The sequence below is a fragment of the Theropithecus gelada genome, chromosome 19 (genome assembly GCF_003255815.1).
Source record: "Theropithecus gelada isolate Dixy chromosome 19, Tgel_1.0, whole genome shotgun sequence".
Lineage (NCBI taxonomy): Eukaryota > Metazoa > Chordata > Mammalia > Primates > Cercopithecidae > Theropithecus > Theropithecus gelada.
The window spans coordinates 43,011,775-43,026,259 of record NC_037687.1 but is presented as its reverse complement, the minus strand read 5'-3'; the positions used below and the strand labels follow the sequence as shown (position 1 = coordinate 43,026,259).

The window sequence follows — 14,485 nt, the reverse complement described above, 5'->3', positions numbered from 1 at the left end:
TTCATTGGCACCTTGGTCAAAAAGAAACTCTAAAATATAGTTGGACTTCTGTGTCTGTAGATTCTGCATCCATAGATTCAACCAACTGCAAATCAAAAATACTTGAAAAAAAAATGGGTAGTTGCATCTGTACTGAACATGTACAGACTTTTTTCTTGTCATTTTCTAAACAATATAGTGTAACAACTATTTACATAGAAATCACATATTAGATTTTATAAGTAATCTAGGGATGATTTAAAGTATACGGGAGTATACATTGGTTATGTATAAATACTACACCATTTTATATAAGGGACTTGAGCATCTGTGGATTTTGGTATCCGTGGGGGAACCTGGAACCAATTCTCCATGGTTTCCTAGGGACACCTGTAATTCCTTAATTCTTACAATTTTTAGCTCAGCTTTTAAAAGTCAGCTTGGCCAAAGTTCAAAAATTTAAATTATCTGGAAGAGGAAGTAGAACACATACCTTTCTTTTTTTTTTTTTTTTTTTTTTGAGACGGAGTCTGGCTCTGTTGCCCAGGCTGGAGTGCAGTGGCGCGATCTCAGCTCACTGCAAGCTCCACCTCCTGGGTTTACGCCATTCTCCTGCCTCAGCCTCCTGAGTAGCTGGGACTACAGACGCCCGCCACCTCGCCCTGCTAGTTTTTTGTATTTTTTAGTAGAGACGGGGTTTCACTGTGTAAGCCAGGATAGTCTCGATCTTCTGACCTCGTGATCCGCCCGTCTCGGCCTCCCAAAGTGCTGGGATTACAGGCTTGAGCCACTGTGCCCTGCCGAACACATACCTTTCAAATGAGCCTATGTATATATTTTCTTCAATTGAATTTTTAATCCAAGTTGAGCTAAATTATACTAATATTGTATGGCAAAGTCTTATAGTTCTGATATCCATAGCTTTTCACATCTTTTTTATGGTCTCAGAAGATACAGTCTTCATCCTCATCTTACAAAATTACATATTCTCTGCTCTTGATTCTTTTTGTTTCCATCTCTGACGTCACTCACACACCTATATTTTGAACATTTTCTGCTTAACTGCCTCTTTTTCCTCAGCTTATGTATGTCTTGCCCATCGTGAAACATACACACATACTTCTTTTGACCATATGATCATATGGCTCATCCAATTACTTCTGTTGGTGCGGTGGCCCTAGACAAACCTCTGTGGCCCTAGACAGGCTTGAGTTTAAATCTCGCCTCAGTGACTTATGAAGTGCATGACTGTGGACCAGTTTCTTAATCTTTTCGTGACTCAGTTGCATCTGTAAGTCTGTAAATGGGGATAATAATGGTAGTTATCCCATAGGAATGTTGGGAGGATTAAATACATATAACAAGTACCCTGTAAATGATAGGTATTGTTATTTTTTTCTCAAATATTTTTGGTTTGCCATTGGTTGAATGTATGGATATTGAACCCACAGATACGGAGGACCAACTGTTATAGCTTTATTGAGTTCTTACTATGTGCCAGGTATTGTGCTTTACATAGCTTATTTCATGTAATTATTATCAGAAGTCTATAAAGTACATATTATTTAATTTTTTTAAGATAAAGGAAATGAAGCACAGAGGTTAAGAGGCTTACATAACATTGTGCATCAGTGTGTCATAAACCCAGGATTCAAATCCATACAGTCTGACTCTGGAGCCCACACTCTACATTACTGTACAGATGGAGGCTCATTATGAGTGAAGAAATACAAAAGCCAATTACCCGTTCATATTGTTTGTCTATTTTGTAATAATAGTTTTTTTCTCTATTTGAAATTAGAATATTTTAAGAATGCCTATTTCAGTATTAGGACTTGGGATTTATGCAGCTACCTTCTGCCAATCTGTCACTTTTATGTTATCATTTATTTTTTATTGTATAGACACTGAAGTTAATTATGTTTAACGTATGATAAATATGTACACATAATAGAATTCAGTCAAAATATGCAACAATTAATATTTAGTCTTTTTTCATGAGTTGCCAATGTTGATCTTTTCTAAGATATCTTTCCTAATTAATATTAGATCATTGAGGTAATCTCTGTTCAAAGCTTTGTTTTCCATATTTAGTCTTTAATCCAACTGGATTATAATATTGTAATTGGTTTGAGATAGGAATTTACTGATAATTCTATTAGTAGAATTATCTTTGCATGTAGAAGACCAGTTGTTCCAACACCGTTTATTAAGTAAATGTTTCCTTTGTGATGCCACCTTTACTGTATACATACATGATTGTTTCTAGGCTTTTACTTTTTCTTTAATCTATTTGTCTTCATTTATATCAGTACCGTACTTTGTATGTGTGTGTTTTACAGTGGTTTAATTACTATTACTTTATATAGGCAATGATTTTACCACTTCTTTATACACACACATTATTCTTAGTTTTTCAAAAATTTTTGAGCTACTTTGGGACCTCTGGGCTTCCATTTGAATTTTAGAATTAGTTTATCTAGTTCTAGGAAGAAATCCTGTTGGAGATTTTCATTGAATTGCACAGACTAATTGGAGAAGAATTGAGCAAAAATACATATATATATATGTGTATATATACATAGATATATATAAAAAGATATTTATTTATTTATTTTTGGTGATGGAGTCTTGCTTTGTTGCCCAGGCTGGAGAGCAATGACGTGATCTTGGCTCACTGCAACCTCCACCTCCCGGGTTTAAGCGATTCTCATGCCTCAGCCTCCCAAGCAGCTGGGATTACACCACCACGCCTGGCTAAGTTTTTGCATTTTTAGTAGAGATAGAGTTTCACGGTGTTGGCCAGGCTGACCACAAGTGATTCTGACCTCAAGTGATCCACCTGCCTCAGCCTCCCAAAGTACTAGGATTACAGGCATGAGCCATTGCACCTGTACCGAAATATATTTCCTGTCACAATTAAAGATGTTTCCATTTAAGGGAATCTATTAATATAAATTATTATATTCAAGAGAAAAACAGATGTATAGAGCTGAAAAATTTTAAACTCAGAACCTGTGATTTCAAAAGGACCTATTTATAAAGTAAAAATAAAAGAACACTTTCTTACCATGATACTTTAAGAAATTATTCACATGCATACAACACATATACATGCAGATAATAAGCTAAAAGCTAGTACCATGTTTACTTGTAAAAATGAGGCACTTTCCCACTAGTCAGGAACCCAACCAGCTTGCCAGTGCTACCACATTTATCTATATAATTTTGTATGCCTAGACATAAGTAAGGGGAGGGAAATGAAGTAAAAAGTGGGATGGTGCAGTCAAAATTATGATATCTAAATGATACGATTATGTTTTTAGGCAACAGAAGAGAAAAACATGAGATGATTGAAATATGGACACAAAATTAATATACAAAAATCAATACAATTTTTCTCTATAAACCACACCATCAAAAATGAAATGGAAGAATGATGCTCAGACTAGAAAAAAAACCTAAAGAAAAAAATAAAGAAAGAAATGTATGTGATGTACATGGGAGAATGAAACCTTCAAATTACTACTGAGATATAAAAGAGGATTTGAACATATGTTTTAAATACCCTTTTTTGGATAAGATCCATCATTATTAAATTAATGTAAATTGTCTTTAACCTACATAGATTTATCTGAATCTCAATAACAATTCTAAATTATTTTTCTTAGAATTAGACAAGTTTATTCAAGCCGAGTCTAGAATACGTTTGAAAAATAAAAACATGCAGAATGGCCAGGAAAAGTATAAAAGAATGTCATGTACCATCTCAAGTTTTTAAAAGAAGAATATTCGTTTAATGGTTATGTAACTTTAGGGAAAAAAAAATTTATAAAAAGTTGCCAGTCAGCACATACACCCAGAACTGATTTGTAGTTATCTTTATTCTCTTGCTGTAAACTTTGTTATTTTAAAGAATATGTTTGTTCCATTATGTATCTTGAAGAAAGTGAGGCATGGTGGCTCACACCTGTAATCCCAGCACTTTAGGAGGCCAAAGCAGGTGGATCACTTGAGGCCAGGAGTTTGAGACCAGCTGGATCAACACAGCGAGACCCAGTCTTTACAAAAAATTTTTTTAAATTAGCTGGGTGTGGCCAGGCACGGTGGCTCACACCTGTAATCCCAGCACTTTGGGAGGCCGAGGCAGGTGGATCGTGAGGTCAGAAGATCGAGACCATCCTGGCTGACATGGTGAAACCCTGTTTCTACTAAAAATACAAAAAAGTAGCCGGGTGTAGTGGTACATGCCTGTAGTCCCAGCCACTCGGGAGGCTGAGGCAGGAGAATTGCTTGAACTCAGGAGGCAGAGGTTGCAGTGAGCCGATACTACACCACTGCACTCCAGCCTGGGCAACAGAATGAGACTCCATCTCAAAAAAAAAAAATGGCTGGGTTTGGTGGCTCACATGTTTAGTCCCAGCTACTCAGGAGGCTGAGGCAGGAGGATTGCTTGAGCTCAGCAGTGAGGCTTCAGTGAGCTATGATTGTGGCACTGCTCCAGCTGAGGTGACAGAGCGAGACTCAGTTTCAAAGAAAAAATAAAGTGAAGGAGAGGAAGGTGCTGTGGTACCAGCAAGAACATTGGAAATGTTAGTGCTTCTTGCCAGAGGCAGAAGTATGTTCATGGTTTTTTTTGGTTCTGTTTGACAGGAGAAGGAATAAAACTTAACATGAACTGTGAATTTATGTTTTTTAAGGTTCGAATCCCTATGTTTCTTGCTATTAATATTGAATTTCTTAACGTTTGTATGTGAAGAGAATCAACATCTTGGGAAAATAGACCCTGTTATAAAGACTGACTCATCATTTTGTACAGTCAAAAATTAAAACATATTTTACTTCTTGGTATTTTGTTACTTATGGCTTTTGTCAGGGGTGCAATCTTTTTATATGAAATTTATGCTAAGTTACTAGAGTTGGTGGGAAAATGTTTTTGTGCGATTTGCTAGCACTAATTTTAAAAATGTTTTATCTTTTTGTAGTTTTCCCCTATCTTTGTTGTGATGTATATTCCAGAAGGAATATTTCTGAAACATTCATCAATTGATTATTATGTGTAGCTCCGTTCTGAGTACTTCACATTTACTGTGTTATTTAGTCTTCACATCAACCCTTTACGGAGAATTCCACTTTATAGATAAGGAAACTGAGATTTGAATTTGGCTATTTGTCAAGGTAACACAATTAGTAAATTTTGAAACCAGAATTCAAACCCATGACGTTGGATACCACAGCCTATTAACTGGGAAAACATATCTAAACCCAGCTCCGTTTTGAAAGTTTCCTACTTTAACATTTTTTTCAGTTGGAAGTGTGTCAGTCACATGTCTGTTCAGCCTTTCTGCTGCTTTGTGAATAGAATGACAGGCGTTCATTCTTATACTTGGGGTCTGCAGGTTAAACTATGTGGGCAGCTCTGCTTTGGGCTGCAGATCAGCCTCGGCTTAGGCTCCAGGGTGGGCTCGAGTCTGCTCTGCATATATTCAATCTGAGTTTCAGCTGAAATGGCGCAGCTTCCTGGGCCAGGCTCTTCATTTGCTGTCTCACTGGAGCACGTGAGCCAAGGTAAAGGGTGTAAGCACATTTCAGGCCTTGGCTCACATCATGTTTACTGACATTCTTTTTGCCCCAACAAAGAGCTAAGACAAGGCCCACATTAGTAGATGGGACATTATACTAATGTCAGTATAGAGGGGAAGTGAAGACTCGCTGAATAATCAATTTATCACAGTAACATTTTCTAATGGAATTATTTTTTGTTGAGTTTGTTTTTGAGACCAGACCTTGCTGTGTTGCCCAGGCTGGAGTACAGTGGCATGAACTGGGCTCAGGCAATCCTCCTGCCTCAGCCTCCCGAGTAGCCAGATGATAGGCATGTGCCCTCATGCCTGGCTAATTTTTTTGTTTGTTTTCGTAGAGATGGAGTCTCACTATGTTACCCAGGCTATTCTCAAACTCTTGGCGTTAAGCAATCCTGCCTCAGCCTCCCAAAGTTCTTGGATTATAGGTGTGAGCTGCTATTCCCAGCTTCACTGAGATGTTTTAAACTTTAAACATATTGAAATATAGTCTTACAACTTAAAAAAAAACTTTATTAATATATAAGTCACATACTATAAAATTAGCCCATTTAAAGTATACAATTGAGTGGTTTTTAATGTATTCACAGAGTTGTGCAACCATCACCATACTCAATGTTAGAACATTTTCATCACCCTGAAAAGAAACCCTTTACCTGTTAGCTTTCACTTCCTGTTTTCCCTCAAGGCTCTGATGTAGGCAAAAATAAATGATTTCTATCTCTATGGATTTGCCTATTCTGGACATTTAATGTAAATTGAGTCATATGATAAACCGTTATCCTTTGTGACACCTTTCACTTAGCATTATGTTTCCAAGTTTCATGCATTTTGTAGCTTGTACCCATACTTTTAATTTCTGAATAATATTCTATTGTAGGGATATACCACATTGTCTTTATTCATTGATTAATGGAAATTTGACTCATTTCCCCTTTTAGGCTATTATGAATAATGCTGATAAGAACATTGATGTACAAGTTTTTATGTGATCATTTGTTTTCAATTCTCTTAAGTTTGTACATAGAAATGAAATTGCTGGATCATATGATAACTCTATACTTAACCTTTTAAAGAATTGCCCCACTGCTGGCCAGGTATGGTGGCTCACGCCTGTAATCCCAGCACTTTGGGAGGCTGAGATGGACAGATCACCTGAAGTCAGGAGTTCGAGACCAGCCTGACCAACATGGTGAAACCCTGTCCTACTAGAAATAAAACACAAGTAGCTGGGCCTGGTAATCCTAGCTACTTGGGAAGCTGAGGCAGGAGAATCACTTGAACCTGGTAGGCAGAGGTTGCAGTGAGCCAAGATCACACCATTTCCCTCCAGCCTGGGCAACAAGAGCGAAACTCCATCCCCAGAAAAAAAAAAAAAAAAAAAAAGAATTGCCCTACTGTTTTCCATAGCAGTTGTGCTAGTTTACATTCCCACCAACTGTGTGTGAGGATTCTGGTTTCTCCATCAGTACTTGTTCTTATCTGTCCTTTGGTTATAGCTGTCCTACTGGGTGTGAAGTAATATCTCATGAGATTTTGATTTACATGTACTGTATAACTTGTGATGTTGAACACCATTTCCTATGTTTCTTGGCCATTTCTATTAATATATCTTCTTTGAAGAATTGTCTATTCAGAGCCTTTGCCCATTTCTAATTGGTTTGTCTTTTGATTACTGAATTTTTAAAAGGTCTGTACATATTCAAGTGTCATCAGATAAATGGTTTGGAAATATTTTATCCTATCCTCTGGGTTGTCTTTTCACTTTCTTGATGATGTCCTTAGAAGCACAAAAATTTTTAGTTGTTCTGATGTCCATTTTTATTTAATTTTCTTTTGTCGCTTATGCTTTTGGTGTCATATCTAAGAAACCATTGCCTAATTCAAGGTCATGATGTACAATTATGTATTCTGAGACTTTTTTTTTCCTTTTTGTTTTAGCTCTTACAGCTAGATCTTTCATCCATTTTGAGTTAACCTTTGTATACAGCATGATCCAATTTCATTGCCTTGCATGCAGATAGTCCAGTTGTCCTGGCATCATTTGTTAAGAAGACTATTCTCTTCCCTGGTGAAGTTTTTTTTTTTTTTTTAATCACCATTTATTATGATGTGGGGGTTTTGTAGTTGCCCTATATCATGTTGAGGAAGTTCTCTTCTTTTGCTTTCTGCTTGTTTGTTGGATGTTGGGTATTTTGGTGGTTATTGTTTGTTTGTTTTCAATGATAAAAGGGTGTTGGATTTTGTTGACTACTTTTTCTGCATTTACTGAGATGATCTTACGGTTTTTGTCCTTTATTATATTGGTATGACGTGTTACATTAATTGATTATCAGATGTTAAATTAATATGGTATTCTCCTGGGATAAATCCTACTTGGTTATGGTCCATAATACTTTTTATATGTTGTTGGATTAGGTTTGTTAGCATTGACGATTTTTACCTCTCTATTAATTTTTTTTTTTTTTTTTTTTGAGACGGAGTCTCCCTCTGTCACCCAGGCTGGAGTGCAGTGGCCGGATCTCGGCTCACTGCAAGCTCCGCCTCTCGGGTTTATGCCATTCTCCTGCCTCAGCCTCCCGAGTAGCTGGGACTACAGGCGCCCGCCACCTCGCCCGGCTAGTTTTTTGTATTTTTTAGTAGAGACGGGGTTTCACCCGGTTAGCCAGGATGGTCTCAATCTCCTGACCTCGTGATCCGCCCGTCTCAGCCTCCCAAAGTGCTGGGATTACAGTCTTGAGCCACCGCGCCCGGCCCTACCTCTCTATTAATAAGACAGAGTGGCTGTAGTGTTTTTTGGGGGGCGGTGTGTGTGTGTGTGTGTGTGTATGTTATCTTTGTCAGGTTTTAGTATTAGAGTAATACTTGCCCCATAAAAGATGTGTCCCTCCTTTTTATTCATCCCCTTTGTTTTGTTTTGGAAGAGTTTGTAAATAAGTTAGTATTAATTTCTTTGTTGTTTGGTAAAATTCACCAGTGAAGCCATCTGGGCCTGAGTTTTTCTTTTGGGTAGTGTTTTTTTGGTTTTTGTTTTTGTTTTAGTAATTCAGTCTCTTGTTACAAGTCTTTTCATCTTTTCTTTTTGTTTCAGTTTGATCAGTTTGTGTCTTTCTAGAAATTCACTCATTTCATCTAGTTTGTTGGCATATGTTTTTTCATAATATCTCTTTGTATTCCTGTTTATTTCTGTAAGATTAGTAGTAATGTTTCTACTTTCATTCCTGATTTTTGTATTTTGAGTGTTCTTTTTTCTCTGTCAGTCATATTTGTTCATTTTGTCAATTTTTAGTTTTATTGATTTGCTCTAATGTTTTTCTATTCTGAATTTCTTTGATTTCCATTCTAATGTTTGCTTATTTCCTTTTGATTACTTTGGATTTAGTTTGATCATCTTCTTCTAGTATCTTTTTTTTTTTTTTTTTAATTGAGACAGAGTCTCACTTTGTCACTCAGGCTGAAGTGCGGTGGCATGATCATGGCTCACTGCAGCCTTGATCTCCCAGGCTCAGGTGATCCTGCCACCTCAGCCCGGTCCCCCAAGCTCCCAGTAGCCGAGACTACAGGCATACACCAGCACGCCCGACTAAGTTTTTGTATATTTTGTAGAGATGGGGTTTCACCATGTTGCCCAGGGTGGTCTTGAACTCCTGGGCTCAAGCACTTCACCTGCCTCAGCCTTCCAGAGTGCCAGATTATGAGCACACCCAGTCCTCTTCTAGTATTTTAAGATAAGAAAGTTAGTTTATTGATTTGAAATCTTTCTTCTTTCTTAATAAAGTGTTTACAGCTATAGGTTTCCCTCTAAAACTTGCTTTAATGGCATTCCATAAGTTTTGGTATGTTGCACCCTCATTTTCTTTTACTTCAAAGTATTTTGTAATTTCCATTGTGATTTTGTTGATCTATTGGTTATTTCAGAATATTGTTTAATTTTTACATATTTTTGAATTTCACAAATTTATTTCTGTTAGTGATTTCTAATTTTTATCCATTGTGATCAAGGAACATACTTTACACAATTCTCTTAAAATTTATTGAGGCTTTTTTTTTTTTTAAGAGACAGGTCTTGCTGCATTTCCCTGGCTGAAATGCAGTGACTATTCACAAGCATGATTATAGTTCATGACAGCCTTAATCTCCTGGGCTCAAGTGATCCTCTTGCCTAGCCTCCAGTGTAGCTGGGCCTATTGAGGATTCTTTTATAGAGTAACGTATTTTCTATCTTAGAGAGTGCTCTCTGTACACTTGAGAGAATGTGTATTCTGTTGCGCAGTGTGTTCTGTTGGTGTCTGTTAGGTCTGGTTGGTGTATGGTGTTTGAGTCTTCTGTCTTCTTGCTTATAATCTGCCTGCTTGTATCCATTTTTAAAAGTGGTGTTTGGGCTGGGCACGGGGGCTCACGCCTGTAATCCCAGCACTTTGGGAGGCCGAGGTGGGTGGAGCGTGAGGTCAGGAGTTCAAGATCAGCCTGGCCAAGATAGTGAAACCCTGCCTCTACTAAAAATACAAAAATTAGCCGGCTGCGGTGGCAGGAGCCTATAATCCCAGCTACTAAGGAGGCTGAGGCAGGAGAACTGCTTGAACCCAGGTGGCAGAGGTTGCAGTGAGCCAAGATCGCACCACTGTACTCCAGCCTAGGCAACAGACTGAGGCTCCAAAAAAAAAGGTGGAGTCTCCAAAAATTATTTGTTAAATTGCCCGTTTCTGCCTTCAATTCTGTATTTTTGCTTTATGTATTTTAAGACTGTTAGATGCATATATAATTGTTACATCTTTCTGCCAGATTGACGCTTTTATCATTATAAAATGTCCTTTATCTTTAGTAACACTTTTGTTTTAAATTCTATTTTGTCTGATATTAGTATATCCACTCAAGCTTTCTTTTTTTTTTTTTTTTTTTTGAGACGGAGTCTCGCTGTGTCGCCCAGGCTGGAGTGCAGTGGCCGGATCTCAGCTCACTGCAAGCTCCGCCTCCCGGGTTTACGCCATTCTCCTGCCTCAGCCTCCCGAGTAGCTGGGACTACAGGCGCCCGCCACCTCGCCCGGCTAGTTTTTTGTATTTCTTAGTAGAGACGGGGTTTCACCGTGTTAGCCAGGATGGTCTCGATCTCCTGACCTCGTGATCTGCCCATCTCGGCCTCCCAAAGTGCTGGGATTACAGGCTTGAGCCACCGCACCCGGCCCCATCACTTTATTTTCAAGCTATTTGTATATTTGAACCTAAAATGTATTTCCTATAGACAGCATATAGTTGAATTCTGTTTTTCTATCCAGTCTGACAATCTCTGCCTTTTTTTTAGCCTGTTTAATCCATTCAGAGTTAATGATAACACTAGAATTATTGGGCTATGTCTGCCATTTTCCTTTTTGTTTTCCATTTGTCCCATGTCATTTTTTGTTTCTCCTTTACTGCTTTCTTTTCACTAAGCGAATGTTTTCCAGTTTTAAATTATAATTTCTTTAATGATTTTTTCACTGTATTTTCTTAGTGGTTGCTCTAGGAGTTAGATACTATATATCTTATCAGAACCTACTTCAGATTTATACTAAGTTACATTAAGATATGGAAATATTGGTCTTATGTAGTTGTATTCCCTCTTCCCTGGTTTTGTACTATTATTGTTATATATATTACAAATTGAACCCATTATTATAATTACTACTGCATACAGTGTTGCATCACTTAAAGAAGATGAGAAAAGAGAGCAAATATGTATTATGTTTATTATATTAACCTTATTTACCATTTGCTTGTGTTAATTCAAGTTCTAGTAAATCTTGTGTCATTTGCTTACTCTATTCCAAATTTGCTTTGAAGATTCTCTCTTTATCTCTGGTTTTTAACATTTTTGCTATGGTATATCTGACTGTGGGTCTCTTACATTTGTTTTACTTGGAGTTCATTGAGCTTCTTGAATGTATAATGTTTTTTGTCAGATTTGGGAAATGTCCAGCCATTATTTCTTTGAATGTTTTTTCTGCACCTTTCTTCTTCCAGTACTCCTACCATTCATGTATTGGTGCACTTAATGGTGTTCCACATTTCTCTGAGGCTCTGTTTATTTTTCCTTATTGTTTTTTCCTTTGTTCTTTGGATTGATGATCGCTATCAATCTATTTTTAAGTATGCTGATTCTTCTGCCAGTTCGGATCTATGACCAAGCCTATCTGGTGAATTTTTTCACTTTGGTTATTGTACTTTTCAATTTTATAATTTCTATTTGGCTCTTTTTTAAAATATAAGTTTTGTCTCTTTATTGAGATTCTCTATCTGATGAGACATTGTCATCAGACCTTCTTTTTTAAAAATGATGATTTCCTTGAGCTCTATAATGCTTGCTTTGAAGTTTTCGTATATTAAATCTGACATCTGGGCCCTCTAACAGGCAGTTTCTGTTGTCTGCTTTTTTTTCCATGGCGTGTTTTTCCCTTTCTTGTCTCTTTACCTGTCTGGTAATGTTTTGTTGAAAACTGAACATTAAGGATATATATAGTAGCAACTCTGGTAAAATTTCCTATTCCTCTTTTCTCGTTTTTGTTGTTCTTTGTTTAGTGACTTGCCTAGATTATTTCAGTGAAGTCTATTTCCCCTGTAGTGTGAAGTCTTTGTTGTCACTCCTCAAAGGACACAGCCTTGGGCATGTACAAACTCACTCTGGGATGACAGTGGTTCAGTCAGGGCTCTTTTTGATTGTCCCTTTCCTGGATCTGTCTTTTTTTCTTTTCTTTTCTCTTTTTTTTTTTTTTTTTTTTTTTTTTAAGACAGTCACCCAGTTGCCCAGATTGGAGTGCAGTGGCACAATCTCGGCTCACTGCACCCTCCACCTCCTGGGTTCAAGCGATTCTTATGCCTCAGCCTCCCAAGTAGTTGGGGTTACAGGCGCGGGCTACCACGCCTGGCTGACTTTTGAATTTTTTGGTAGAAACTGGGTTTCACCATGTTGGCCAGGCTGGTCTCGAACTCCTGACATCAAGCGATTCACCACCTCAGCCTTCCAAAGTGCTGAGATTACAGGTGTGAGCCACCGCACCCAGCTCTGGATCTGTTTTTTAAACTGTCTTAAATTACTCAATCCCTTGAGCATAAATTACTCCACAGTTTGATCTCAGTCTTTTGAGGTTTCTTTTGACCCCAGGAGAGTCCTGTATTGTCTTTCCCTGGTTTTCTGGTTAATTGTCCTGTGCTTTACCTTGCTGCTTTTAATTAAAAGTAGAGCCAGGTATGGTGGCTTGTGCCTGTAATCCAGCTACCTGGGAAGCTGAGGTAGGAGAATCGCTTGAGCCCAAGAGTTTGAGGCTGCAGTGAGCCCTGAATGCACCAGCCTGGGCAACAGAGTGAGACTCTATCTCTATTTAAAAAAAAAAAAAAGCCGGGCGCGGTGGCTCACGCCTGTAATCCCAGCACTTTGGGAGGCCGAGGCGGGCGGATCACGAGGTCAGGAGATCGAGACCATCCTGGCTAACACGGTGAAACCCCGTCTCTACTAAAAATGCAAAAATTAGCCGGGCGAAGCGGCGGGCGCCTGTAGTCCCAGCTACTCGGGAGGCTGAGGCAGGAGAATGGCGTGAACCCGGGAGGCGGAGCTTGCAGTGAGCCGAGATCGCGCTACTGCACTCCAGCCTGGGCGACTAAGCGAGACTCTGTCTCAAAAAAAAAAAAAAACCTAATAAATAAATACAAAGAATTACCACCTTCTCTTAATTGCTCTCCACCAAAATCTCCGTTGTTTCTGAGTGCGCCCTTAAGCTTGAACTTTGCCATAACTCTGTTGCAAATAAATTCATTTCCTTGTCTCTTCACATTTGTCAAGCCTAAAACAAGAAAAATAATACAATTATTCAAATTTGGGATTTAAAAAGAACATGTAATAAACAATAGAATGGTAAGTTTTAAAAAGTTGAGAGGAAAAAAAATAAAAATAAAAAGTTGAGAGGAATTCCACTTCCAGGATAGCAATGGAAAGTATTCCATGGACCTAATCCACAGTAAAACAAGCATAACTGGTAAGAAGCATTTAAACCTGCAGATTGTGGCTCAAATGCCACAGACTCTTACAGTTTTTATTAACTTTTAGTGGTTTTTTATTATTATTAAATGGTTCTTTATTTGCTATATGCCTTTAGGGCAATTTCCAGAAATTTTAATCTTTAAAAACTTCTCACCAGTGTTTATCTATATATTAAACTTATCAAGGTATTCTTACCTTCTAAATGGATAATAATAGTAGCTACTTTATAGCCTTATTAGGGGAATTTTAAAAGTTAACGTAACAAAATATTATAGCATTGTCTAGCACATAACAAGTAGTCAGTAGATGACAGTGATAATATTAATGATAGTAATGATCTCAACATCATAGAGATAGTTTCTCAGAGACATTATTCAGCCTTTGGGCCGCGCGTGGTGGCTCACGCCTGTAATCCTAGCACTTTAGGAGGCTGAAGTGGGCAGATCACCTGAGGCCAGGAGTTCAAGACTAGCCTGGCCAACATGGTGAAACCCTGTCTCTACTAAAAATACAAAAATTAGCCCGGTGAGGTGGTGGGCACCTGTAATCCCAGCTACTTGGGAGGCTGCTGTAAGAGAATTGCTTGAACCCAGGAGCGGAGGTTGCAGTGAGCCAAGATTGCACCATTGCACTCCGGCCTGGGCGACAGAGCGAGACTCCATCTGAAAAATAAAATAAAATAAAATAAAATAAAATAAAATAAAATAAATTCAGCCTTTGGTGATTTCCATTTGTATTTCCCATTTTATCTTGTCCCATTTGTACTATCTCTTTAATAAATTCCCCAAAGTGTGGCTATGCAGGTGCTTTTTTTTTTTTTTTCCCCTAGAGAACCTTTGCAGTTTAAAAGGTTTTTCTTTATTTCCTTACTTGGATATATAATTATTTTAATGGGAAGAGCTAGACACTATTGATC

The 14,485-nt window shown here is 37.9% G+C and overlaps 2 protein-coding genes across 6 annotated transcripts in view; both read left to right on the top strand.

Moving 5' to 3' along the window:
• HKR1 (HKR1, GLI-Kruppel zinc finger family member) overlaps window positions 1-14,485 on the top strand; it is a 410,249-nt gene that overhangs the window by 115,606 nt on the left and 280,158 nt on the right. The window lies entirely within an intron of this gene.
• The window catches only part of ZNF568 (zinc finger protein 568), an 88,308-nt gene that overhangs the window by 11,027 nt on the left and 62,796 nt on the right, over window positions 1-14,485 (top strand). The gene's annotated exons all lie outside the window — the stretch shown is intronic.